This window comes from Camelus ferus, chromosome 18 (genome assembly GCF_009834535.1).
Source record: "Camelus ferus isolate YT-003-E chromosome 18, BCGSAC_Cfer_1.0, whole genome shotgun sequence".
In the NCBI taxonomy this organism is placed as follows: domain Eukaryota; kingdom Metazoa; phylum Chordata; class Mammalia; order Artiodactyla; family Camelidae; genus Camelus; species Camelus ferus.
In genome coordinates, this window is record NC_045713.1 from 34,292,485 (window position 1) to 34,319,874 (window position 27,390).

The window sequence follows — 27,390 nt, forward strand, 5'->3', positions numbered from 1 at the left end:
CTCTATGAATCCGGAGACAAATTTGGAAGAATATACTCTTTGTTGTCAAAAGGGATTACCAGAGAGGGGCCAGATGGTGTGATGGGGAGGGAGGGAGGGAGGGAGGATTGGACAGGCAAGCAAAAAGGGAAGAAAAAAAAAAAAAAAAAGAGAGATACTGACCTGGGTCTCAGTTCCTTCATCAGAGAAGCTGGGAGAAAAATTCCTGTCTAATTTTTGTCCCAGGACTTCTGTGACGATTTCACAAATGATGCAAAAGCTTTTTGGAAGATGTTCAAGGCTCTGCCCAAATGTGTGATGGTGGGATTTATTATAATGTGCAAATGATATTTATAATAATGATATGGTGTTGAGACAATAATTCTATTGTTCTAGGTCTAATATGGTGGTTTCATCTATGAGACAGATACAATAAAAAGTAACCTAAGTGATGGCTGCTGTTCTTCCAGGTGACTGCTAAAACCACCCTGCTGGATGCCTGGATGTCTGTATACTCCTGAGTTCCCAGTCCTCAGCCGTAATGAGGCTCGAAGTATGACCTGTTTGGCCTGACTGCTAAATCATTCCCCTCTTTTGTGTTTCACCCACATCACCTTGAAAACAGTACTGCTGGGTCTGCCACCACCATTGGAGATGCGTGCTCTCTCAGGCACGCCATCCATGGGTTCTTTTGATCACGATGAAACAGGGGTGGCCAGGCTGTGTGGGATACACACAGTGGATTCGTTTGTTAGGACTGCTGCAAGCTACCTACCTCAAAGAGGTGGCCTAAACCAATAGAAATTTTTTCCCTCCCAGTTCTGGAGGCAGAAGTCCAAAATCGAGGTGTCAGGAGGGCCATGTTCCCTCTGAAGTTTTTAGGGGAAGATCCGCCTTCTCGGCTTCTGGTGGTTGCTGGCGGTCCTTGGCTGTCTGGCTCCTGTCCATCACTCTGATTTCTGGCTCTGTTGTCATGTGACCTTTCCTCCTGCATCTCTGTGTCCAAACCTCTTCCTTAATAGGACACCTGCCTTCCTCCAGTATGACTTCATCTTAATTAAATGACACCTGCAAAGAGCCTAGTTCCAAATGGGGTCGCATGCTGAGGTTCTGGGAAGACATGAGTTTTGGGGGATACTCTTCAACCCAGTTACAGACACAAGAGGGGTTGCCCTCTCCATTCTCTGCTTCCTGTCTTCTGAAGGTGGTCTTCTCATGGAGCCCTGGAGCTGGCATTGCCCAATCTGAGATGAATTTCTGTGGGTTTTACTAGAGATTTGTAGCTGAGCCCCTTCCAGCATGACCCAGCCACCATTGTGAGGAGGGATGTGGGAAATTTTTTTTAAAAACACCTGTATTGTGGTCTGGTTTCCTGTACAGTCAACTACACATATTTAAGATGTACAGTTTGATGAATTTTGATAGATGTATACACCCATGAAACTACCACCACGATCAAGATAGCTAACATTTCCATTGCTCCCCAAGAGGTACAACGTTCAAATTCCTAATTCATCCCTTCCTGGGGTGGGGACTGTTACTGTTGCCCTTGGGCAGGGGTTATCGACCTCTGGCAATAGCCAGCCACCATTTTTCCTGACCTTATTTGGTACTCTAATGAGCAAGGTTTTCCATAATTTTTACAGAAACGTGAAAAACAAACAGGCATGAGTTCTAAAACTAAGAGAGACTTGGGGACAAAGATCCTTTCAGTACAGCATAGTTGTTGAACAAATTCAAATTTTCTGCCAAGGACCTCCAGACAGTACACACGCCCTGCTACAGATCAGCTGGTGGTTTCATGGAAGGGTCTTGGATACGGCGACGGTCCTACCTAGAGCCAGTGTCTGTTAGTCTTGTCCCCTCCCCACCAGACAAAGGTAGAGTTGTCCATCGGGACCTGCTGAGATGTACTCAAGGCCCCCGTTAACAAAAAGTGAGGTTTCACAATGAGAACCTCAAGGAAAAGTCTTTAAAATTGTGTCAATCATGTCAGTAATCATGACACAACTATTTTTCACTTTAATTGTTATATTGTAGTAGACTGTACATAACATAAAATTTACCATTTAAGTCATTAAAAAATGTATAATTCGGTGACACTTCGTACCTTCACGGTATCCTGCAACCATCACCTCTATCTGGTTCCAGACTACTTTCATCCCCCAAGGAAAATCCAGTGCCCGGTAAGCAGTCACTCCCTAGTTCCTTCTCTTTCCAGCTCCTGGCAACTACGAATCTGCACCCTGTCTCTACAGATTTTTTTATTCTGGATGTTTCATATAAATAGAATTGTGCAGTATGTGACCTTTGTGTCTGGCTTTTTTCGCTTAGCATACGGTTTTCAAAGTTCATCCGTGCATCAGTACTTCAGTCTTTTCTGTGGCTGAACAACGTTCCATCGTATGGATGTACTACAATTTATTTATCCCTTCATCAGTTGGACAAGCCTATTTTTAAGCTTCTCCTACCCCATAGATAAGCAGTATTTAACAAATTTTTATTTTGGAATAATTTTATTTTATTTATTTATTTAAAAAATACTTTATTTTTAAAAAAAATTTAAAAAAAATTTTTCTTGGGGGTAGGTAATTAGGTTTATTTATTATTTTATTTTATTTTTTTAATGGAGGTGCTGGGAATTGAACCCAGGACCTCATGCATGCTAAGCTTGTGCTCTACCACTGAGCTATACCCACTCCCTGGGAGTAATTTTAGATTTATAGACAGTATAGCCAGTCCTCATAAACTACACTCCCCCACCCTGCCCCCCGCTTCTTCCATCGGTCACATCTGACATCACCAGAGCACATTTGTGAAAACGCAGAAGCAGACACGGCACATTGCTCTTAACGAAACTGCAGACTTTATTTGGGTTTCACCAATTTTTCCATTAACACTCTCTTTTGGTCCCGTCCAGGGTACCATGCTGCATTTAACTGTCATGCATCCTGTCACCTGTGGTCTTTTTCACTCTTTACTTTTATGACCTTGGCAGTCTCGAGTCTACAGACCAGGTATCCTGTAGAAAGGTCCCCGACCTGGGTTTACCAGATGCTTTTTTTCTTGATTACACTGGAGGCGTTTGTTTTTTGTGCATGTTATCCAGACAGATCTCCGCTGGGGATAATTTTGCCTGTAAAGATGTGACCCCCCCCCCCCCACAGGAGTTTAAAGAGGGCATTAACTTGTTTTTTCTTCTTTCTTCAAGTGATTGCAAATGCTCTCCAATCTACCCCCTCATAGGCTCAGCGGGGAGTTTCCCATTTCACAGGTGAGGCAGCAGGTGCCTTGTGAGTGGCAAGAAGGAGACTGCTCCCCAGAAGCCAATGCCATGATCTGTCCAAGAACCCACATGCACATCACTGATGGGCCGCTAACAAATTGGTTTGTCCAAGGGCATGTTCGACTGTACCCTCAGTTCCCCTTCGGAAGAGTTTCAGTATCATCTAATTAGGTAACGCGGTAACTGGGCAGCCATTACTTTATAATAGACATGGAGCTGTAAATTATTCTATTTAATTAAGAACTGCTCCTTTCCTATTAAAGAAAAGCTTATCATAGGTTAGTAAATTTATTGGGAACACTTAACTTTAGCTAATTAAGTTGTTTGAACTCAAGGCAGGGGCATTCATTAATAATCAAGCCTGAGCAGTTAAGGGCAATTAGTGAAACAGCTGGTTTTTATCTCACTGATAAAGGATGGTTATTAGAGATCTTTACAGCTGTTATAAACTTCCTCAAAGCAATATCCTCTTCAAAAGTTTGCATTTGTTAAGAATATAGAAGAAGGAACTAAATTTAAAAGGACTGAGTTGGTAGCAGTCTCGGTCTCCCAGCCCCCAGCTGAGGACCAGAAGGACCATGGAGTTGATCAGCCGTGGCCCCATTCCAAGCCATCTCCATTCTCCCAGGCAGAGTCTGATCTGGAAGTCAGCATCGTACATCGAGTCCCCATTGGAATCCTGGCTGCCCGAGGAGCAGAGGGCAAGGATTGGTCATCTATCTATGCAGAGATGATATTTTCTGAGAGAAAAATGGAAGAATGCGGTCTGACAAAGTGTTTTTTCCTGATCTGTGGATGTCTTTATATAGAAAGTCTCACAGGGTTCCCCTTTTAAATGACCTTGGCTTAAAATTCTTCTTTTTCAACTGAAGTTTAAGCGTTGACTCTTTGAAAAACCTTGGCCAGGAGTCTTGTCGAAGGTCCCACAGCAGGACTTGCCTGGCGTTTCCTCCTGGTGGTGTTTAACTTGTTCTTCCATCCCCTGCATTTCTGGTAAACTGGAAGTTTCCCTCAGAGCCTTGATTAGATTGAGGCAAAACATTCTGACAAGAATCCTTCTGTGTGATGACACGTGTTGCACATTGCATCATACCAGGAGGTGCATAATTGTCTCCCTGTTCCTCTCCAGGTTATGCCAAGTTTGAGCCTTGGTTTAAAGACGTAACGCCAGACCACTCCATTGTAAAGGGGCGTTTCCCCCTCTGGAAGATTGGTACGTAACACACGTGGGCTGCTCCCTTTATCTGTGGTGCTTTCTCCATGGCCTCCCTGTACTTAGCCTGTTCTCATCATTCTGGTCTCAAGTGTCACCTCCTCTCACTGGACATTAGGCACCTGCTCTCAGGTGGCCTGCAAGGCCCTGTGTGCTCTGGCCTTGGCTGGCTCCTGGACTCATCTTGAACAAACCTCCTTCCCTGTTGCAGCCCAGCCATCTTTCAGTGCCTGGAGTGCACCATGCTCCCTTCTGTCAAAGCCTTGCCTGGAACACGAGGCTCTCCTTCTCACCCAGTCACCCACTTCTCATCCTTCTAGGGTGAACGAGGGTCCCTTCCTGAGGGACGTCTCCCTGGACTATGCACACCACCCCATGTTATCCAGTCTGGGTAAAATCCCACTGTCGAATGTTCCCAAGGCACCATGGAAGTTTCCAGTGCAGTGCTCAACTCACTTGGAATTTTCCATTTTATTTGTGTGATTATTGTACTAATTTCTGTCTTCCCCTCAGAAGCTGAGCTCCACTAGGGCAGGGCACCTGCTTAATTTTGTTCATCCTTGTAAACCCCAAACACTTAGCACAGTGCCTCGCACATAGTAGGTGCTTGATAAACATTTGTTGAATGAATGAATGAATGGTCACTGATTGAGTGGCTTCCGTGAGACCCTATGTCAAGGACATCCTGAAGGAGCCTGGTCCTACTTGGTACTGGGAACTTTCTAGACTAGGGGTTGGCACATTTTTTTCTGGAAAGGGTGAGGTAGTAAATATTGTCAGCTTTGTGGGCCAGACAGTTGACTGGGTTGGAGGCTGAGGGCTTTGTCTCTCCATCTGTAAAAAAGGAATAATAATAATTCCTAGCTCATCGGATTATTATGAAGTTTCAATTAGCTAACCTAGGGGAGATGCTTAGTGGCTGGTACCTGATCTGACTTGGGTTTTAGCTGTCACTGTGGTGCTTGCATGTGGTCAGGACCCAGGCAACAACCACGTACATCAGGAAAAAAGCGCAAGTTACTATCAGTTGGAAGGAAGCATGGCAAATGGAAACCCTACTGGATTCCACAGGCGTGTCAGGGACAGCAGCCTGGATTAAAGATCTGAGAAGTCACAGTGGGAAGAGCTGCCTTGTTCCCAGAGGAAAATGACAATCTGCAGAAAGAAGTGGCACAAAGCTTAGGGAGGGGGAGACGGTGGCCCGAGGAAAAGAGAGGCGGGGGATGCCTCCGTCACGGTAATATTTTCCCTAGGAAAGTCCCAGGGGTCCTTGCCGGGGCCTTAATCGCCTATTCTAGGCATCAGAAGCCTAGCTCCTCACTCTCTGTGAGCTGTGCTCCCTCTGGCCTCTGTCTGTCTCCCTTAGAGCCTAATCATATTTGAAAGTAGTTTTTATCTGTGATTATTCATCCGTATGTGAGGAGCTTACGTGGCTAAGCCGTCACTTCCATCAAATCCAAGGACGTGGCCCCGTTAATACACACAGGCCTAGCGTTGGCAGGGAAAGCAGTCCCCACCCCGTCCACGCAGGGGGATTTCAGGGAATTAGAGGGGACCAGCGCTGGGGAGGCAGACGGTGCTGGCGCTGAGCGAAACAAACCGGAGAGCTCTGATGGCAGGGGGGCCGCCAGGCCCCTGAATGGACAGGTGCGCTCGTCCTAAGGCACGACTTCTCAGACTTTAATGAGATGGTGTCTGTGAAGATTACATATTAGCTTTTGAGAATAATATTTCATTTTCGCTGGCTCTTTCTAATCTGCAGGAGATGATGTGCTGGGCTGGGTTTAACGCTCACACACACGTGTCAGGTTAATTCTCTGTTAAACTGTGGGGGTTAGAGCTGGCGTGGGGGCAGGGAGCCAGCCAGCCAGCCGACGGGACAGGCCAAGGACAAAGCTGCAGGACACCAGGCTGTAACAAAGACAAGGCCATCTGATTGCCCTGTTTTTCCTTTTGATCTTTGTCTTTTCTTATTTATTTTTTTCAAACCGTGTTGATATAATCCATTACCCATTTGAAGTGTCTAATGCAATGGTTTTTAGCATAGTTACGGAGTTGTGCGCCCATCACCACAATCTGTGTTGGCCTCTACTCAAGTGTCACCTTCTCTCACTGGACATTAGGCACCTGCTCTCAGGTGCCAAGAAAAGTTTCATCCCAAAAAAGAAACCCCATGCCTGCTAGCAGTTGCTCCTCATTTCTCACCAACCTCCCAGCTCTGGGCAACCATGAATCTATTTTTGTCTCTAAAGATTTATCTTTTCTAGATATCACATATAATTGAAATCATATGTAATATATGGTCTTTTGTGACTGGTTTCTTTCACCTAGCAGAGTAGTGTCAAGATTCATCCGTGTTGGCTCATGCATCAGTATTTCATGCCTTTTCATGGCTGAATAATAGTCCATTGTATGGACAAACCATATTTTATTCACCCATTTATTTGTTGATGGACACTGGGATTGTTTCTAGTTTCTGGCTGTTATCAACGCTTGTGTACAGGGTTTTGTGTGGATGTGTGTTTTCATTTCTCTTGGATATATATCCAGGACTGGGATTGCTGGGTCATATGGTGTCTCTGTGTTTAATTTTCTGAGGAACTACCAGATTGTTTTTCAAGGTGGCTGCCCTGTCTAACATTCTCGCCAGCACTGTATTTCTCCACATCCTCACCAACATTTGTTATTATCTCTCTTTTTTTTTTTTTTGATGATCACCATCCTAGTGGGTATGAAGCAGTGTCTACTTATGGTTTTAACTTGCATTTCCCTAATGGCTTGAATTTGAGCATCTTTTCATGTGCTTATTGGCACATGAAGGATTATATATCTTCTATGGAGAAATATCTATTCATATTCTTAACTCCTTTTGTAATTGGGTTGTCTTTTTTATTATTGAGTTGTGAGAGTTCTTTATATATTCTGGATGCAAGTCTCATAAGGTATATGGTTTGCAAGCTTTTTCTCCCTGTTCTGTGATTGTCTTTTCACTTTCTTGATGGCATCATTTGCAGCACAGATGTTTTCAATTTTGATGAAGTCCAATATATCTATTCTTTTGTCACTTGTATTTTGGGGGTTATATCTAGTAAGGCTGCTTAACAAAGATTTACTCTACATTTTCTTCTAGGAGTTTTAATAGTTGATCTCATTTAGGTCTATGACCCTTTCAGAGTTAATTTTTGTGTGTAGTGTGAGGTAGGAGTCAAAGTTTATTCTCTTGCACATAGAATTCCACTTGTTACCGTACCAGTTATTGAAAATGATGTTTCAGTTTCTTGTGGCCATCTCAGTTAATGGCAACTCCATCGTCCAGTCGAAATATTTGAGATTTAGTTTTTAACATTTGAGTTAGATCTTACTACATATTTTTATTTAAAAATTATCCCTACTACTAATTTCCTATATCCATTCAGTTGTCAACATCAAGAATCAGTATTATGGGTCCTACGTTGTGCCCAGACTTCTATGTATATAAAATTAAGAGTAATGTGAATTATTTAATACTCAAGCATTTTTCTCAGCCACAATATGCAGCTATTGCAGATGCCCTACTGATTCCTGCCAAGGTCCAGAACCACAAGTTGGAACACAAAGAGAGGGAAGAAATAAGCGTCAGCATCACAGGGAAATGGTACTATGCTATGCAAGAACCTATTGCAATGACTCTGAGAAGGCATATTCGACAAATCAATTAATTTGTCCTCTCTCTTACCTAAACGCTCCTGCCACTCAGATCACCCCGGCACTCCCCAGCAGTGCCTGTCTCTGCTTTGGCATTGGCACCACACCAAAACCTTCCAGCCGTTTGGTGCAGTTGCCTTGGGTTTTGAGAACAGAGGTCAAGGTCTTAGAGAAGCATCTCTAGCCCTGAATGGTATTGCTCATGTGAGTGGATGCTTCAGGTCATGCATGGTTTGACTGCTAGGTGCAGACCCCTAGTGACAGAGGTGCCCAGGACAGGACCCCCTGTTGCTCAGGTCTGAGGGCAATCTTGCAGGTGTGTGTGGGTGAAGAGGGGTCTGAAGAAGAGCTTCAGGGATTTAACATCTGGACAGCATCTTGGAGTGCATAAAACATCTCCTTTTGGTGTTCATGGGAACTTCTCTCCATATTTCTTATCTGGGCAGTATTTTCTCACTTCTGATTTGATTGTTCTGTGAATAATCTGAGGGGCTGAGACTCTTATGGGTCAAAGAGTGGTAAGCATTACCATTTTATTTAAAGATGCAAGTATTATTTTCCTAATAACTGTTGGTTTTGTGGACCAAAAGCATTGCTACAAGTACCTATTATTAAGTATTCTTTCCTGCAGATAAAGAACTAGGCAAACGCTATGGTATTTGGATGGAAAAAAAACAGCGAGCCACCCAGCCTCTCTTGATCAATTTTATTTGAGCTATCAGCAGAGAATATTTTGCACTAGAGACTTCTTACATCGAGTAATAACTGAGTGTTAAATAAACAGATCATCAATTATTAAAAGGCAGTTGCATTAATGTAATCCTTTACATTTCAGTAGCACCAGCATTCGGAGGTGGGATGTAAAGCTAGTTAAAAAAAAAAAAGCATCTGATGTGCGAAGTAAGACCACAGTCCCTTGGCACAAAGTTTTTGGAGGATCTATCTCCAGATTTTCCGTTTAGGAGTGGGGGTTGTGACTGGGAGAGGCGTGAAATCCAGTCTAACGTAGCAACATCTGCTGAAGCTATGCCAGTAAGAGCAGTATTTTGAGGGCTTAGGGCTCTTGCAAAGCTAAAGTTCACCTTTAATACAGGATCTACACACTCTTCATTACTGGCTGATTTCAGGACAACTTTTTGTGAACACATTTTCTTTTATTTATTTTTTGGAATACAGACAACTCGTTTGAATGGTTAAAAAACTAAAAAGTAAAAAAGAAAAAAATACAGTGAAAACTCTTCCTCTCATTCCTGTCTCTGTCTCCATTGTCCTTTCCTGAGACAAGAAATCATGGCCATCATTTTAATGTATCTGTCCAATGTCCCTTTGCATATATCAGCAAGTAATAATTTTAACTCTTACCTCACACCATTCTGCACCTTGAATGTTTTTGCTTTTGATCTTATTTGCTAATATACCCTGGCGATCATTCCGTATCAGCACACAGAGAGCTTCCTCATTCTTTATTTCTACCCACAGACTCCCTATTATAAGTTACACTGTATTTTATTTAACCAGTCTACACTAGACGGGCATTGGGCTGTTTCCAGCTATTTTCTTAGGCTAACACACTGCAATGGATAACGCTGTATATGCATGATGCTACATATATTTGGGATAAATTTCCATAAATGGGACTCTGGGTCAAACTGGATATGCATTTGTGATTTTGATAGATAATTGCCGAATTGTCCCTCCATGAGGATAGGGTAGCCATTCACGCTCCCAGGAGCAATGAATGAGATGTCTGCTTCCCCAGGGCTTGCTCATGTTTTGTGGAACAGCTCAAGTGGAGACTGTCCCACTCAGCACCAGCTTTGTAGGAGAGAATTGCTCTAGCACATCAGCCTCCTCATCTGTGAAATGGGGCTGTAAGAGTCCCTACAGTCTGGTGGTTGGGAGAGTCCCATGGACTAATGCACACAAAGCACTAAGCACAGTTTGGACAGAGTGAGTGCTTAAAAATGCCATCAGTTTTTATATGGGTCAAATAAATACCACTGAGAGACTGTCCCATCTCTGCCTCCGTTAGGAGATGGTGTGTTCACATCTATGTCATAAAACTGCAGAGGCACTGAACATTTTCTTGGAGGAGGAGGAATCTTGGTTCTAGGTAAGCAAACATGAGCCCCTCTGTTGGGTACAACTGGAGACGAGGAAACTGGAGGTTGGGAGTGAAAGAGGGAGGCGATGGGTAATAGAGCAGGAGCAGAGATTCTGCAGTGAGCCTTGGAGAAGAAAAGCAAACCTGTACTTAGGCACCAAAACCCCGTCTCCCTGAGGAGGATCTGAAATGTGTAGCAGGTGCCGGGTGCCCCAGGGCACTGTCTAGCCTGGAGTTTTACCAGGACAGCCACAGTTCTAGAATCCTGAGCATCGAGGAGGAGTTGAAGAAGAAGCTATTTCCTTGGACCAAGTGGACTTGGCAGCATAGCTCTGTGGTTGAAGGCTCTATTTCCGGAGTCAGCTAGCCCTGGGTTCAAATCCTGGCTCTACCGCTTGATGGTGGGGGCGGTGGCGGCCTCGGGGGAATTCACATTTCTGATCCTCACTTTCTTTCTCTGTCATCTGGGGATAAATAAAAGCCACAGTATGGGCATTCCCAGGCTGCTTGTATGTTCACAGGGAGGCTGTGAGATTTCCATGATGTAATAGTTCAAAGGCACGGATCACCACGCCTGGCACACATTAAGCACTTAATCAACATTAGCAGTGATTAAGGACATCAAATGAATAGGACTTTACCAGCTCTGTCTCTCTGTGGCAGAAGAGAGTCCCTGAGGGGGTGAACATAAGCAAATTCAAGTCAGAAAATCAAGAAAAGCCCCTTCGGATAGATGTACATTTATACAGAGGGAAAAAAAAATGCCTCTTAGCATGCATGTTATTTGTAACAAAGCAAAACGAATTTGTAAGAGTCTTATGGATGCAGAGGAGGGAGATCCGAAAATTTTCCTGCAGTCTTGAGGCAGCAAATGGAAAATGAGTTGTATGGTGCAGACTGCTGCTTATTTAAGACATAGAAAAATCACGGATAATCTCTTTACTGCTCTCTGCCTGGTTATGTCGTTTACTGAAGGTGAAATAGTCAGACTTTTCCATACACTGTCCCTTTATCTCATTTTAATGTTAAGGACATAACGTTCCTTCAACACTTCTAACCCTTCTACTTTTTTTTTTTTTTTTTCAGCCCACCACTCTCTGTAAGAACTTAATCCTTGTGTCTGGGATTCATCCGAAAGCCCTAATCTGTCTGCTTGCTTTGCAAGCTCCTACTCTTAACCAGCTATCACCTTCTTCGTGAAGTGTTCAGTCTCACCAGCCATCAGTGGCCCTTTCTTCTCCGATCCCCCGGGGGCTCTGTTGATGTTTCCTTTGTAGCTTTTTGTGTATTGGGCTCTAGTTCTTTGTGTGCGTGTCTGTCTCTCCCACAACTGGGAAATCTTTGTCAAAGATCGCATTCCTCCTTCTCTACTTGCCAAGTCCCTCAAACTTGTATCGTGTCAGGCCCTGTGACAGGATCTGTGGGTACAGAAATGAATTAGACACAGTTCCTGGTCTAGAAGGAAGATCTCAACACAGTATGGGAGCCATTAGAGACCCAGGCACTGAGCTTAACGTGACCCAATTCCCTCATTTCATCCTCTGAACAACCCTAGAGGCACCTGTTATTTTTCTCATTTTACTGCTGAAGAGCATGTGCCAGAAGGGAAGTAGAAGTTGCCCAAGAACATAGTTGGTTGCAAGGTGCTGCAGATTGGTGTCTGGTGAGGGTCAGGAGGCCTCCCTGGAGGAGGCAAAGCCCGTCAACACGATGACTGTGAGAAGGCTTTGGCCAGGTGATGGAGCACCGGGAAGGAATTCCAGGTGGTCGGAGCAGGCGTAAGTCTTAGGGGTAAGAGAGAGGCTGCCCTTTGGGGAACCACAAGAGTCTTCGTCATCTCCACGTGCCCAGTCTTTGCACGGAGTGTGGCACGTAGTTGGCGCTTACTAAGCATTTGTTGTAAGAATGCATTCCTGCTATGGAAGTCCCCACCACTGTAGTTCAGCTCTGGGTTCCAGCTCATGACATTCTTCAGGACTCTGTCAATAACCCAGCTCTCATTTTTTGCTGAGGTCCCTGCGATGCAAGGACCACAGTCCCATCTTGGGAGAGCATGTCCCCAAATTGTTTCCTTTCAACCCCCCAGAAATACAGTGCAGAGTCTCATTCATCTACCTTTACCCTTTCGAGGTCCAGAGAGTGTGTCCTACATTCATGTCAGTCAGACTGAGCAAAGCTTTGAGCACAGATGGGTGATTGTTGGATGAACAGCTGGTAGAGTCACTTGGCTGAGGCCATCTCCACAACTCCAGGATGCTCGAAAACTGCTCCTTACAGATGGGAGACCACCCCCCCTCCAGGAAACGTGAATCTTAGGGAGTCTGCTTACGGTCTGGCCATACTTCCCACCTCCTCCTTCTCCTCCTCTCTTCGCCCCAGAGCCCCGGGGAATATTGTTCTAGTCTGAACGTGGGGAAGGGGGGAGGGAGGTAGAGACTCTCTTCTCTCCCTCTTGCTTTGGCTCATGCCTCTTTGTTAAGAACAGGAACGTTCTTTCTTTTATACCTTGGAAATTAACAGTAAGGACCCTGGAGCCAGACTTCTCGGGGTTCACATCCTGGCTCTGCTACTTACCAGCTTTGTGACTTTAGGCAAGATGTTCATCTCTGTGCTTCAGTTTCCCCACTGGTAAATTGGGGTTAGTAACAACACCTATTCATAAGATTTTATAAGAACTTAAAAGAATTAAGGCATTAGGGTAGCACACTATCTGGCACATGGTAGGTACAATGTATGTGATGATGAGGAGGAGGATGACAACCGTGATAATGGTTAAAGTTACTCTACACAACCCCCCTCCTCTCTTCTGGTTCTTTCCCATGAAAAGTTGATGACAAAAAGTCCTATCCAAATGGAAATTAGCTCTTCTCCTCTGAGGCAAGATGAGCTTAGACTTGTTTATTGTCGAGTGCAATCAACAAAGGGAAGAAAAACAAAATCATTACATTTCACGTTAAAATAGGAGGGCTGATCCTATGAATGCTGTGCCTAGAGTTGTTTGAGTTGATATGTTACTCAAAACTGGAAAAAAACCTGATCTAGTCCATTTGCTAAAATTATGATGGGTAAACTGAGGCTCAGAGAAAGGAACTGACTAATGCATGGTCCACAGACACAGAGCCGGACCTTGAACACCCGTGTCCCGGTGCCTGTTCATGCTCCTTGCACTGCCCCCCAGACAAGTGTAGAAATACAGCCATTTTTTGAAGCATCTCTGATTTCTTCTGTGACAGTGGTCAGCAAATATTTTTTTGTAAAGAGCTTGATAGTAAACCCACCTACCTCTGTTTCTTTTTACTTCTAATTTTTTTTTAAAAGAGGGAAGATAGAGATGACAATTGTTTTCTACGTTAACAAATGAAATTAAGGGAGAAATTCACTAAAATGGTGTTGGTTACGATGGCATTCCTGGTACAACTTACCAGAAACTCTAAATTTTAAAGGGCAAATTTTATCTGTCAGTGTGACTCAAGTACTTTTTTTGGAGTATTTTAATTTTATTTTTATTGAGATATAGTTGATTTACATTATTATATTAGTTTCAGGTATACAACACAGTGATTCAAAATTTTTATAGATGACACTCCATTTATAGTTATTAAATATATTGGCTACATTCCCTGTGCTGTACAATATATCCTTGTAGCTTATTTATTTTATACATAGTAGTTTGTACATCTTACTTCCTCACTGCTATCTTACTGTTTCCCTCCCCACTGGTTTGTTCTCTGTACCTAAGTCTGCTTATTCTTAGTTAGATTCACTAGCTCCTTATATTTTTTGGATTCCACATGTAAGTGATATCATACAGTATTTGTCTTTCTCTGTCTGCCTTATTTCACTAAGCATATTACCCTCCAGATTCATCCATGTTGTTGCAAATGGCAAAACTTTATTCCTTTTTAATGACTGAGTAGTATTCCTGTGTGTGTGTGTGTGTGTGTGTGTGTGTGTGTGTGTATGGTGTAGATAGATGGATAGATAGATAGATAGATAGATAGATAGATAGATAGATAGATATAGATATCACATCTTTATCCTTTCATCTGTTGATGGACACTTAGACTGCTTTCATGTTTTGACTATTATAAAAAATGCTGCTGTTCTTATTTCTTTTCACTATTTTTTTTCTGTTTAGCGTCAGTAATTTCCACTACTCCTATCTTCCAGCTTGCTGAGCCATTCTTCTGTATCATTTAGTCTACTGTTGATTCCTTCTAGTGTATTTTTTTTATATCAGTTATTGTATTTCTCATCTCTGTTTGGTTATTCTTTATATTTTCTAACTCTTTGTTTAAAACTTCTAACCCCTTGCTTGGTTTGTCCATTCATCTCCTGAGTTCTTTGACCATCTTTATGGTTATTTCCTTGAGCTCTTTATCAGGTTGTTTGATTATCTCCACTTGCTGCCTATGTTTCCTGGCCTTGGAGAAGTGGCCTTTGGTAGGAGACCTCCTATGCATCTGAGCAGTGTCCTTCCCTCTGGTCACCAGAGCTATATGCTCTAGGGATGTCCCCTATCAAGGCTGTGGGGGCCTTCTGTTGTGGTTGGCTGGCTACTCTGGGCAGTCTCATAGTCATGGATGGCACCCAGTCCAGCTGGTTGCCAGGCTCTGCCTTGTGCAGGGGCTACTGGCTGCTGCTTGGCAAGGCTGGGTCACAGAGATCTCCAGGGAGCCCCAGGGCTAGTGCTGGCTCATTGGTGGATGGAATTGGGGTCCAAGAGCTCCCAGGGCTGGTGCCCAATCACTGGTGGGTGGAGCCAGGTTCTGGGCTATTGCTGGCCCAGATCCAGCCCTGGGGTCTGGCTGCAGGGTCCATCAAGTAATTTTAATCTATAGCATGAGAATTTTCCCCTTGCTCCCAGATATTAGCTTCTTTATTAGGCAATTTTAAAAATAAGCAGAAAGAAGAGAAAACGTGTTTAGAGATGCTTTGCTTTAGTCTGAAGAAATCAGTCTGCAGAAGAGACCACAGGCAGGTTAGCAGAGTGAGGTTTAATCTTTATCAGATAAATGTGCAGTTAAGAAGATGCCAGGAGACATCCTTTCTGTGAGGTGCATAGTCGCCTGCATCTTTTGAAACAGTTTGTGGGGGAGGGGGTGTATTAATTATCTTTTGCTGCATGATAATTAGACCCAAATTTAACAGCTTAAAACAATGCACATGTATCATAGCGCATGGTTAGGGACCCAGGTACAGCTTAGCTGCCCTCCCTGCTTCAGGGTCTCTCACAAGCTGCAAACAAGGTGTCAGCCAATCTGGGGTTTCTTCTGAAGTGCCAGCTGGGGAGAGACTCACTTCCAAGGCCCTGAGGTTGTTGGCAGAATTCAGTTCTTCAAGGATCGTTGGACTGAGGGCTTCAGTTCTTCGCTGGCTGTTGGCTGGATTCCACCCTCAGTGCTTTGCCATGCAGGCACCTCCAGTATGGCAGCTTGCTTCATCAGAGCATGTAAACCAAGAAGGCAATAGAATCTCCTAGCGAAATGAACTCCCAATCTCATGCAACCTAATTATGAAAGTGACATCTCATTGGGTTTGCCATTTTCTACTGATTGGAAGTAAGTCACAGGTCTTGCCCAGGCCAAAGCACACAGGTTTACACAAGGACATGAGTCCCGGGGGGTGGGGACGCTTGGGAGACATCTCAGGGTCTACTTGCTACAGGGAAGGAGGAGCAGTGATGTCAGCCTTAATGAGCACAAGACCTTCCGTGCTGGGAAGTTCTCCGAAGCCATATTTCTCTGAAGGCTGAGTGACGATTGGTGACTGTCATGGGTAGAAGAGGGGATTATGTGCACATATTGCACACTTTCCATCTCTTCCTCAAAACCCTGTTTTCTTTTGGGGAAATTTGAACTGAAGGGAGACCATTCATTCTCATCAAATCTGTGTGCTGGATAAGACAGGGCCTATGTGATGGTTAGGACTCTTAATGGCAAGCAACAGAAAATCTAACCCAGGTGGCTTAAGAAAAGAGAGAATTACTATCTTATGGAACTAGAACACCCAAGAATAAATCTCAGAGGCTTAAAGCAATGTATTTTATTTGTTTGCTTATTATTTTTATTCTTTGGATTAGGCTTAGTATATATGGCAAAATCCACCCTTTTTTGTGTGCAATTCGTGGGTTTTGATAAACACATCCAGTTATGTAACTGCCACCAAAATTTAGATATAGAACTTCTCCACCCCCCCCCCCCAAAAAAAAACCCTTTCTGTCTCTTTCTAGTCAACTTTTCCAGCCACTCTCAGCCCCCGGCAACTATGAATCTCTTTTTAGTACCTACAGTTTTGCCTTTTCAGAATAGCTTTTAAGTGGAATTACACAGTATATTGCCTTTTGAACCTGGCTTCTTTCACTCAGCATAATGCCTCTGGGATGCACTCATGTCACTGAATGTATCAGTAGATCATTCTTTTTTAAATTACTGAGTAGTAGTTCCTTTTATGGTTGTGCACAAATCTGTTTACCCATTAACTAATTGAAGAAAATTTGTCTTGTTACCATGTTTTGCAACTATGAAAAAAACTACCATAAACATTCACACATAGGCTTTTTTTGTGTGTGTGTGTGACTATAAAATGGTGAAAATGAATTCCACACCTAGTAGTGGAATTGCTGGGTCATTTAGTAAATTTATGTTTCATTTTATAAGAAGCTGGCAAGTTATTGTTCCAAAATAGCTGTACCATTTTGCATTCTTGTCAGCAATGCATGAGGGTCCCAATGGCTCCCTATACGCACCAATTCTTGGTATCATCAACTTTAGCCCTTCTAATGGGTGTGCAGTGGTAGCTCTAGGTGGTTTTAATTTGCATTTTCCTAATAACTAATGATGCTGGTTATCTTTTTATGTGTTAATTTGACATCTATATAACCTCTTTGGTAAACTGTGCATGTCTTCTGCCCATTAAAAAAACTGTATTCTTTTCTATTTTGAGGATAAACACAATGCTTGGCTAAAATTCTCATAGGTCAAGTTTGAGTGAATAGAAACAACTATAATAACAACATAATGGGACCCTAATTGTAAAAAATCTAAAGTATGCAAAACAACATAGAACTCCAGAGGCAATAAAATGACATAATATTATATAAAATTATATTGTTGTTGTTTTATTATTATTGAGTTTTCAGTGTTCTTTATATATTCTAGATACAAACCCTTTACCAGAAATGTGTTTTGCAAATACTTTATCCCAGTCTGGGGCTTGGATTTTCATTATCTTAACAGAGTTAAGTTTTAAAAAGTTAATGAGGTCGAATTTATCAGCTGTTTCTTCTATGGATTATGCCTTTGGTGTCATATCTAAGAAATCTTTGCTTAACATGTGCAGGAAAAAAAATTGCCTTCTATGTTTTCTTCTAGAAGACCTCATTTGGTGTGGAGGGTATAGCTCAGTGGTGGACTGCACACCTAACATGCATGAGGTCCTGGGTCCAATCACTAGTAACTCCATTAAAAATAAATAAATAAACCTAATTACCCCCTCCCCCCCCAAAAAACAAAAAAATTTTAAAAAGTAATTTTTATGCTGAGTTCTAAACCATAAATCAGTTTTTGCCATTTTAAAAACAATATCCATGCAATAAATCAATGTGAGATTCATCCATGTAGTTACAGTTAGTTAATTTTCATTGCTGTATAGTATTCCATCAAATAAATATACCACCATTTACTTATTCACCTTATTGTTGTTGGACCTTTGTGATTATTTCCTGTTCTAGCAACAGTGTTGCTAGAACATTTTTGTACATGATCTTTTGGTTCATAGTTCTGTTGGGTATATAATCTAGGAGTAAACTTGCTGGATCATAGAATAAGCATACATTCAAGTTTACTAGATTCTGCTACACAGTGTTCTAAAGTGCTTGTATGAATTTAAATTTCCATTTGCAGTGTGTAGGAATTCCAGTTGCTCTACATTGTCAACACCACTTGATATTGTCAGTCTTTTTAATTTTAGCCATTCTAGTGGGTATGTAGCGGTGTCTCATAATGATTTAAATTTGCATTTACCTAATGACTAATGATGTTAGTTATTAGCTAAATGCATCTTTTCATCTGCTATTGACTATTTAGATATCTTTAAAAAGATTTTTTTGGGGTAAAAGACTCAGTCTTTTGCCCATTTTCTATAGTGTTATTATTATTTTTCATGCTGATTATTAGAAATTCTTTTAAACTCTGGATATGAATCCCTTTCAAGTTATATGTGTTGTGACTATCTTCTCCCACTGTGAGGCTTGCCTTTTCACTCTCTTAATGGTATCTTTTTATGCACAGATGCTCCTAATTTTAACAAAATGCAACTTATCAGTCTTTCCCTTTATGGTTAGTGGTTTCTGTGACCTGTCCAAGACATCTTTTTTTACCTGAAAGTAATGAAGATACCTTTCTATGTTATCTTCTAGAATCTTATTATTTTACTTTTAACATTTATATCTACAAACCGTTTGGGATTTATTTTTATGTATGGTGTGAGGCAGGGGTCAAGTTTTATTTTTTTTTCCCATGTAGATATCCAATTGACCCAGCACCACTTATTGAAAAGACTTATTTCCTCATTGTCCTGCCATTTTATCATAAATCAAGTGTTTTTAGCTGCATGGATCTGTTTCTGAATTCAGTTCTCTTCCATTCATTTATTTATTTTGTGCCAACACTACTGTCTTAATTTTTATTCTTACAGTAAGTCTTAATACCTGGGAGAACAGGCCTTTTTATTTTGTTTATCCTCTTTAAGATTGTCTGGCTAGTCTTGACCCTTTGTATTTACATATAAATTTTAGAATTAGCTTCTCAATTTCCATAAAAACACCAACTAGGAATTCAACTGGAATTATGCTAAATTTATAGATAAACTTACAGAGAATTGACATTGTTACAGTATAGAGCTTCCTATCCATGGCGATGATTTGTATGCATTTATTGAAGTGTTTAAAATTTTTTATCAGTGATATTTTAGAGTTTCCTATGTACCAGTTTTATACATCTTTTGCTAGATTTATACCTAGGTATTTGATATTTTAAAATATTATTATAAGCAGACATTTTTGTTATTGAAATGTTTGCTGGTATATAAAAATACATTTGATGATTTTGTATTTATCTGGACGGACTGGGTTTTGAACACGTTGTTTTCTCTTGGGAGGAAGGTTGAAGTATGTATCTCTCTGAGCCTCCCAGATGCACTGCACCTGGGACTCAGGGTTTCCATATTATACCACCAGGGGCCGTATTCAAGATGTAGTCAAGGAAGGCAACATTTACATAGAGTAGCATGTGATTGGCTCCCTATGCATTGTGCAACCTTAACCACCTTGTCTGATATATATATCTATCAGACATTGATAGAATTACCCTTGAAGGTTGACCCAGCTCTAAGTTGACCATCAATGTTTGCATTTATCAGCTTCTCTTGGCACAGATGTGGTGTTGCCAGGATGCTGACAAAATGTTTCTGGAGAACTCCATGCCCCCTCTACATTTTCTGTTTGCCTTTTATTGATTCTTCTCTCCTGTCTTTCTAAGCCTGAGCCAGGAACCCTCCTGTTATTAAAAGCAGTCCCAGTTGCCCATACCTTTCATTTCCTTTGAATTACATTAATTGCCTGACAGCTAAAAAGTGAGCTGGTATTTTCAGATTTCAGCTGCTGGTCGGCAAGAAATATTTACCAGCTCCTGCAGATTTATAAAGATGCCATGGAGATGCCTGGAGACTAACAATCAGAAAATATAGCAGCAAAACAACACTATTTTTCAAGGTTAAATGCTCGGAATGCTAAAAAGAAATTGTCCATAAAGCAGAATAGGGATTCGGAAGCAGGCAGCCTGTACCATGGACAAAAGAAAGGAGCTGGAGGTTTAAAATAAGATTTCACAGCTTCACAATAATTATGAATTTAACAAGGGGAGCTTTATTTTTAATTTAGTTCCAGTCTGGCAGCCTACATCCCCCCTCCCACCCCCTCTCCACAGCATGGTAATGCTCTTTAACGTGGTCCTAAGGTTGAGGTCACAGTGAGAGCCAGGAAAGGCCCCCAGCCGTAAGACTTTCTGATGAAGAAGTATTAGACAGATAATGTTCCTGCTTCTCTGCAGGCAGATGGGACAAACTCCCACTGGCTTTATTCCCTCTTGGCAGTCAGAGATGTGTCTTTATGCAGAAGGACAGTAAGTTCTAAAAATTCTGAAACAGGAAGATTTTTTTCTCTGATAGGACCCCAGGCTTTTCTCCTGTTTTCCATGAGCAGAGTAATAAAACTCATCTGAGGCCCCCAAGAATGGTCACAGACTCCCAGGCCAACATCTGCTCCAATGCTTATGTTTCCTCCAAACAAGGTAATTTATATGTGGTTGGTAAAGGACCACAGAATTTCCTGAAATGCTTTTTTTTGTATGAGCTGTTTTCAGGACCATATGTATTCATTTATTTGTTATTCATTCATTCATTCATTCATTCAACAAATATTTGTTGAAGACATTTTTTTGAGATGCTCTTTTTTTATTGAGATTAAATTGAATGAATTTAACACAAAATGAATCAATTTAAGGTGAACAGGTCAGTGGCATTTAGTACCTTCACAATGTTGCACAACCTCCACCTCCCTCTATTTCCAAGACATTTTGTCACCCACAAATAAAAACCCATTAAACGGTTACTTCCCCCAGCCTCTGGTATTTACCAATATGCTTCCTATCTCTATCGATATACCTATTCCAGATATTTTATATAAGTGAAATCATGTAATATGAGACCTTTTGCTTCTGGCTTTTTCACTGAGGATCATGTTTCTGAAGTTCATCCACACTGTAATGTGTATCAATATGTCATTCTTTTTTATGACTGAATAATATTCCATTTAATGGATGTACCACAATTTGTTTATGCACTCATCCACTGCTGAACATTTGAATTGTTTCCTTGTCTGGGATATTGTGAAAGGGATGCTGTATATTTATATACCACTTATTTGAATATCTGTTTTTGATTCTTTGGGGAGTGGAATTGTTGGGTCATAGAGTAATTCTATGTTTAGCTCTTTGAGAAAATGCCAAAGTGCTTTCCCCAGGGCCACACCATTTTCCATTCCCATTTCAAATGTTCTTCTATACCCTTGGACACATTGTGAACAAAACTGACTCTTACATTTTCTGCTAGCTCAAAAGCAAAATGATGGTTCCTAGTGGTGTATCTATAAATTATACTGGACCAAAAGGAGAGGAATTGAGTCACTGTGGGTTCCTACAAAATGGTAGGAATGAGACTGGTAATACTGGCTCACAGGGAAGACACCATCTTGAAAGGCTGCTGTGATGAGGTAGCTGACACACAACAGAAATACAAGACACACACCTTCCTCTCTCTCCTACCTCCCTTCTGTCTGCATAAGTGACTCCTGAAATCCCTTGTAGATCTATGCTTTAATTACTCAGGGTTTGGGACCCACCTAACCTGTAAACTCCCTTGCTGTATTTATTTTCAGAACCTGGGACAGTGCTCAGCATGTGGCAATTAGGAAGTAACTGCTGAAAGAATGAACAAATGTTCATCCTCCTATGTCCATCCTTAGACAAAGGAATCTGCATTTTACATTATATTCATTATTTGTTGGGGAGGGGCCTGTGTAAGACATCCTATATGAGTCTGGAAAATGCTGAGAGATTTTATTTTTGGTGTTCAATTTTAGGTTCTTATTCCCACCTGGGCCACAGGACAGCTCCCTCTTATGGAATATAAAAAAGCCATGTTCAGATTTCAGGTTGCTCATAAATCTGCTTCCTGCGTTATCATTTTTTATCTGCCTACTTCCGTTTCCCCTGGGTTGGAAGGAAGCGCTTTACTTTAGAAATGATTCACTACTCCCGGGCCACCGAGGACTTTGAAAGCCACACAATAGAAGTTCCACTTCAAACCTCCCCATTTATAATTGTGGGGGAAAGCTGGGTGTTGTCTTGGGGGTTAGCAATGATTTTACAAAAACTCAACCTTTGTTTCTCATGTGTCCATTTTTCAAAAACTTACTACTCACATCTCTGAAAGTCGTTGCCCCCGAGGAAACATTTATTTTTGGTTTGACATCTTTTGCACTGTACCCCTTTTCAGCCCTCCTTTCTAACACAGGATAAATAGCTCTGTGGGGTTTGGAGAAAGAGTTACATCTTGCAGGATGTTTGTGAGTGCTAGGAAATCCTGCTCCCCTCCCCCAAACTCCTAGGTCAGAAGATGAAAGGATAACCAGTTAAGACAAATGGGTTTGAGTGGTGTCATGGGTTGAGTTGTGCCCTCCTGCCCCGGCCCCCACCATTCATATGTTGAAGCCCTAACCTCCAGGACTTCAGAATGTGGTTTTATTTGGAGCTGGGGCTGTTGCAGGTGTAATTAGTTAAGTTGAGGCCATATTGGAGTAGGGTGGACTCCTAATCCAGTATAACTGGTGTCCCTATAAAAAGGGGAAATTTGGAAATAAACATGCACACGGGGTGAACAGCACATGAAGACAAAGGTGGAGACAGAAGTCAAGGAATGCTGAAGATTGCCAGCAAACCATCAGAAGCTGAGAGAGAGGCACAGAACAGATCTTCCTTACAGCCCTCCAGAGGAATCAACCCTGCCAGTACCTCCAGAACTGTGAGACCATCAGTTTCGGTTGTTTAAGCCACCCGATTTGTTTGGTCTTTTGTTACAGCAGCCACAGGCAACTAAAGCAAGTGATATGTTTATGATATTTGTCTAAGGGTTTGTGTTTGCTTGGGAGGTGATGTAGTATGGTGTTGAGTACTTGGATTTTCAGAACCAGATATCTTGAGTCTGAATTCCAGCTGGGTAATCTGGGAAAATTACTTATTATCTCTAGGTTTCCAGTTTCCTCAGAATAAAATGGGGAATTATAGAGACTTAGACCTCATAGTACTGTCACGAGGATTAAATGAGTTAATAATGTATTTAAAGCGCTAAGTCGTATATGTGCAGTCAAATTGTAATGACTCTACCTAATAAAAATTAAAAATAAAAAAAAAGCGCTACGCCAAATATCTGGCACATAGTAATCACTTGATGAGTGGTAGTTATCATTAGTAATAACTGGCAGTATTTACTGAGTCCAGAAGAGACCTCTGCTACCCAAGATTTAAAAATTGCTCTGTGGACCACATGTAGTTGGAACTTCCACTGTCTCTGACTGCTGCTCTCAAGGCTAATGGTCTGGGGATCTGTGACATCTCTATTCCCTTTCAAGGACTTCATCTCTCTCTGTCAGTCAGGGCTTGTCGTAACTGACACATCAGAAGATCTACTGGCCTTTTAAGTGAAAGTAAGAGGGTTCAAGAAACTGAATGGGAATTCGGAGTGATCAGTTGCCAGGATCACATATTCATTCACATTCAAACAACACATGTTTATTGAAAGCCAGTGGGCTCAATGCAGGATCTGACCCGGAGTGGGTTGTTTCCTTGATCTCCCACGATCAGGGGAAGGGATACCGTATAATAATCGTTCCACAACAACCGCCACTTGTTGAAATGTATGTCAGGTGCTGGGCATTGCCTTAGAACCATCACCCTTTAAAGTTCTGGAAGTCTAGATAGTATTTTTTTAGATAGTGTTTTTATCCCCATTTTACAGATATGGAAACTGAGACACAGAGCGATTAATGGCTGTTAATCACATGTAGTTAATGGCAAAATGAGAATTTGAACCCACATCTCTCAGACTCCAAAACCCATGTTCCTATGAACCACCGCCTTGACAGCGCCAGGAATCCAGTGCCCATAGGTGTGTACTGAAATAGATCGCAAGGAAACCCGTTAGAGAATCCAATGCTGGCATGAAAAACAAAAACAAAGCAAAGCAAAACCAAAACCAAAAACCTCTCATGGATTGATGGCTGGAGCAAAAATGTGCATTTTCCCAATGTTTAAATTCAGTGACTGAACCTGAGATTTGCTTTCATTTTCAATTGTTTTGAAGCCGTTAATCTGCCAGGCATTATGATGCAGGTGCATTTTGCCAAGCTGTTCCTCAGAAGCATTTTGTTATGATAATAATCACAAGTGTGACCCCCAGTCCTTTCATTCTGTTTATTCTCCATCGTTTCCTCCTGTGATAAGCGCTATTTCGGTAGTTCGCCAACCTCCTCGATCCTTACTCGTTTAGGGAAAGAATATTAATTAGTGATGCTAAGGAGACTATGAGCTGCAAATGAAATTTTGATAATGAAATTCCTTGGACTGTCTGCCTCCCAAGGCACCCTCTGTTTAAATAGTCCCATTGAATGTTGTTATTAACATAAATAATAATGCTAATAATAATAATAATTAGCATTGTTTCCTGTTGTTATTCATGGAAAACAGCAAGCTCCTTTCCAGCCATATTGGCCTCAGTTAATAGTGGAAAATAGATTCTCATTTTATGTTTTTTTTTCCCTATCATTTTTGCTTTGCTCAGCTCATTCTAGGCCTGGCCGCTAGAACCTTAATGATGGTCTTTCTTGAACTTTTTGGAAAAACAAACAAACAAAACCCTTGTTCCTATTTGAAAGAGCAGTCTGTCTGATGTGGAAAACCTCCAACAGGCCACCTTTTCTTTTCCATGAGAAATTGCCTGGAAGCTCTATGTGGGTGCTGTAAGTCATTCCAAAAAAATTTTTTTTTTCTCTTTCAAAACCTCTCCTGGTTTCTAGTATCTTTCCCTCCTAATCTGTCATGTGTACACGCTGAGAGCCATGCTTCCAAAAAAAGCAAATCTGGTTTTCCACCTCCTTTGGTGAAGAACCTAGACAGGATTCCCAGTGCCCTCAGGATAAAATCCAAATATCTTAACATGACCTCATGTTGTGACTCTTATGTTCCTGCTCAGCCTTCTCCCCCCTCATTCCACCTCCCTCTTTAGCCCAATGTTAGATGTCTTTTGGTTTTGCAGAGAAACTAAGCCATCTCACCTCTGGCCTTACCATGTACTGTGAGCACAGGGGTACCCTTTCCTCCTTAGCAAAGGGTGTATGAAATACAAGGTCGTGTATAAAAAGTGGTCCAGAAAATTGGGTAACAGGAGTGATGTCAGCAACATGGCTGAATAAGCTGTCTCTCATTGTATTTCCCTCAATAACAACCATTTGGCATCCATCCTTGGACAAAAGTCCTTTTGTGGGAGCCGAGGGACCCAGCACCATATGCCAGGGAACCGGGAGGAGTGTGTGTCGGGTAACAGGCACACAGACCTCAGTTGACTGTGGACCCCGAAGTGGCCCGTGAACTGGCTCCAGCCTCCCTTGGCCGTGGACCAGGAGCTCCTGCAGAACAATGACACGGACAATCACTCATGGATCAGGGAGCCTTTTGGAAGTCCAGGTTTCCAGTGAAGAAGTTCCGGCACCCTAGTGGAGCAAAAAAATACAAGTTTAGACACCCTGGAGAGGGTGAGAGGAAGAACCTGACTTAAGCTGCTTCACTCCTTTGCCCAGGCAGCGCCCCCCAGTGTCAAGCGAGATCTTCTCAGCCTGTGACTTCTCCTGTGGGGTAAAGTGAGGGTGTGTGAGGCAGCATCCAGCTGTGCAGGACATTGTCAAAGAGGCCCATTTCTCTCTCACCTCATCCAAAGTACTGAGTTGTGAGCTGCAGGACTTGGGTGGGGAGAGGCTGGGACAGCAGCAGAGAGGACTCTTGGAAGGCATTAAAAGGATGCAGATTCTGTGTTCTGGACTCCAGCAAGAAGCCCACCCATGAGCTGCTGGAAATGCCTTGCCCATGGATCCCTGCAACTGCTATGTGGGTACCTCCCAGGGCTCTGCATGCCTCACCCCCACAGCCCTGACACCTTGCAGCAGGCTCTCTGTGCGTGCTCCTGATGAGAACGGGAGAAAAAGCTTTGGCAGGTGGCTAGTGAACGCGCACAGAAAACCAGCCAGAATCTGTAGGCCAGGGAGATCTAAAACCTGAGCTTTTGCTTTGGCTTTGGGAAAGCAAAAGGGAGGCTGTCAGCACCCAGCCTGGTGCTTTGTAGGATTCAGAGAAGGCATTCAAGCTTAAGATTTTGGCCATAAGAGGGAGCAACAAGCATGGAGCAGGTGTATCCGAAGACAATCTGGGAGAGCCTCAGAATCCCCAGCAGGGCGGATGGGAGGTGTTTCATGGTGGCTGCACCAGTTAGTAAAGACTGGCGGAGGTGATGGCTACTGCAAACATGGAGACAGCAATGTAGGACTTCAAGGAATGTGAAAAATCACGGGAAGCATGACAACATTGAAGGATCACAATAACCTTCCAGTAACTGTCCACAAAGACATGGAGATCTGTGATTTACCCAGTAAATAACTCAAAATAACTCTTTGAAAGAAATCCAATGAGCTTCAAGAAAACACAGGAAGACAATTTAACAAAATCAGGGAAACAATACACAAACAAAACGAGAAGTTCAACAAAGAGGTAGAAATTGTAAAAAGGAACCAAACAGAAACTCGGGAGCTGAAGAGGACAATAAATGAAATGAAAAATACAACACAGAGCATCAGCTGCGTAATAAATGAAGCAGAAGAAAGCATCTGTGAATTAGAAGATAGGAACTTTGGGGGAAAAAAAAAAGAATGAAAAGTAGTGAAGAAAGCCTACTGATCTATGGATCCCCTCAAAAGAAGCAATCTGTGAATTATTGGAGTCCCAGAAGGAGAAGGGAGGGAGAAGGTGGCAGAAAGTTTATTTAAAAAACAATGCCTGAGAACTTCCCAAATCTGGGGAGACATTTTGATAGTCCCTGTGTTGTACAAAACATCCTTGTCACTTATTTTATGCATACTGGTTTGTACCTCTTAATCCCCTTCGCCTATTTCACCTGTCCCCCAGCCTCTTCCCTCTGGCAGCCACAGTTTGTTCTCTGTATCTATGAGTCTGTTTCTGTTTTGTTTGTTTGTCTGTTTTGTTATTCAGAGTCCACATGTGAGTGAAATTGTACAGTATTTGTCTTTCTCTGTCTGACTTATTTCACTTAGAATGATATCCTCCAGGTCTATTCATGTAGCCACAAACGGCAAGATTTCATTCTTTTTTTATGGCTAAGTAATATTCCATGTGTATTCATATATCACATCTTCTTTATCCATTCATCTATTGATGGGCTCTAAAG

At 42.1% G+C, this 27,390-nt stretch overlaps 1 long non-coding RNA gene across 3 annotated transcripts in view; it reads left to right on the forward strand.

The window, feature by feature from the left end:
* LOC116657610 overlaps positions 1 to 27,390 on the forward strand; it is a 231,280-nt gene that overhangs the window by 38,132 nt on the left and 165,758 nt on the right. For all 3 annotated transcript variants that reach the window (XR_004312792.1, XR_004312793.1, XR_004312791.1), the window contains exon 2: positions 4,395 to 4,478. This is a non-coding gene — a long non-coding RNA (uncharacterized LOC116657610). The remainder of the gene's footprint in view (positions 1 to 4,394; positions 4,479 to 27,390) is intronic.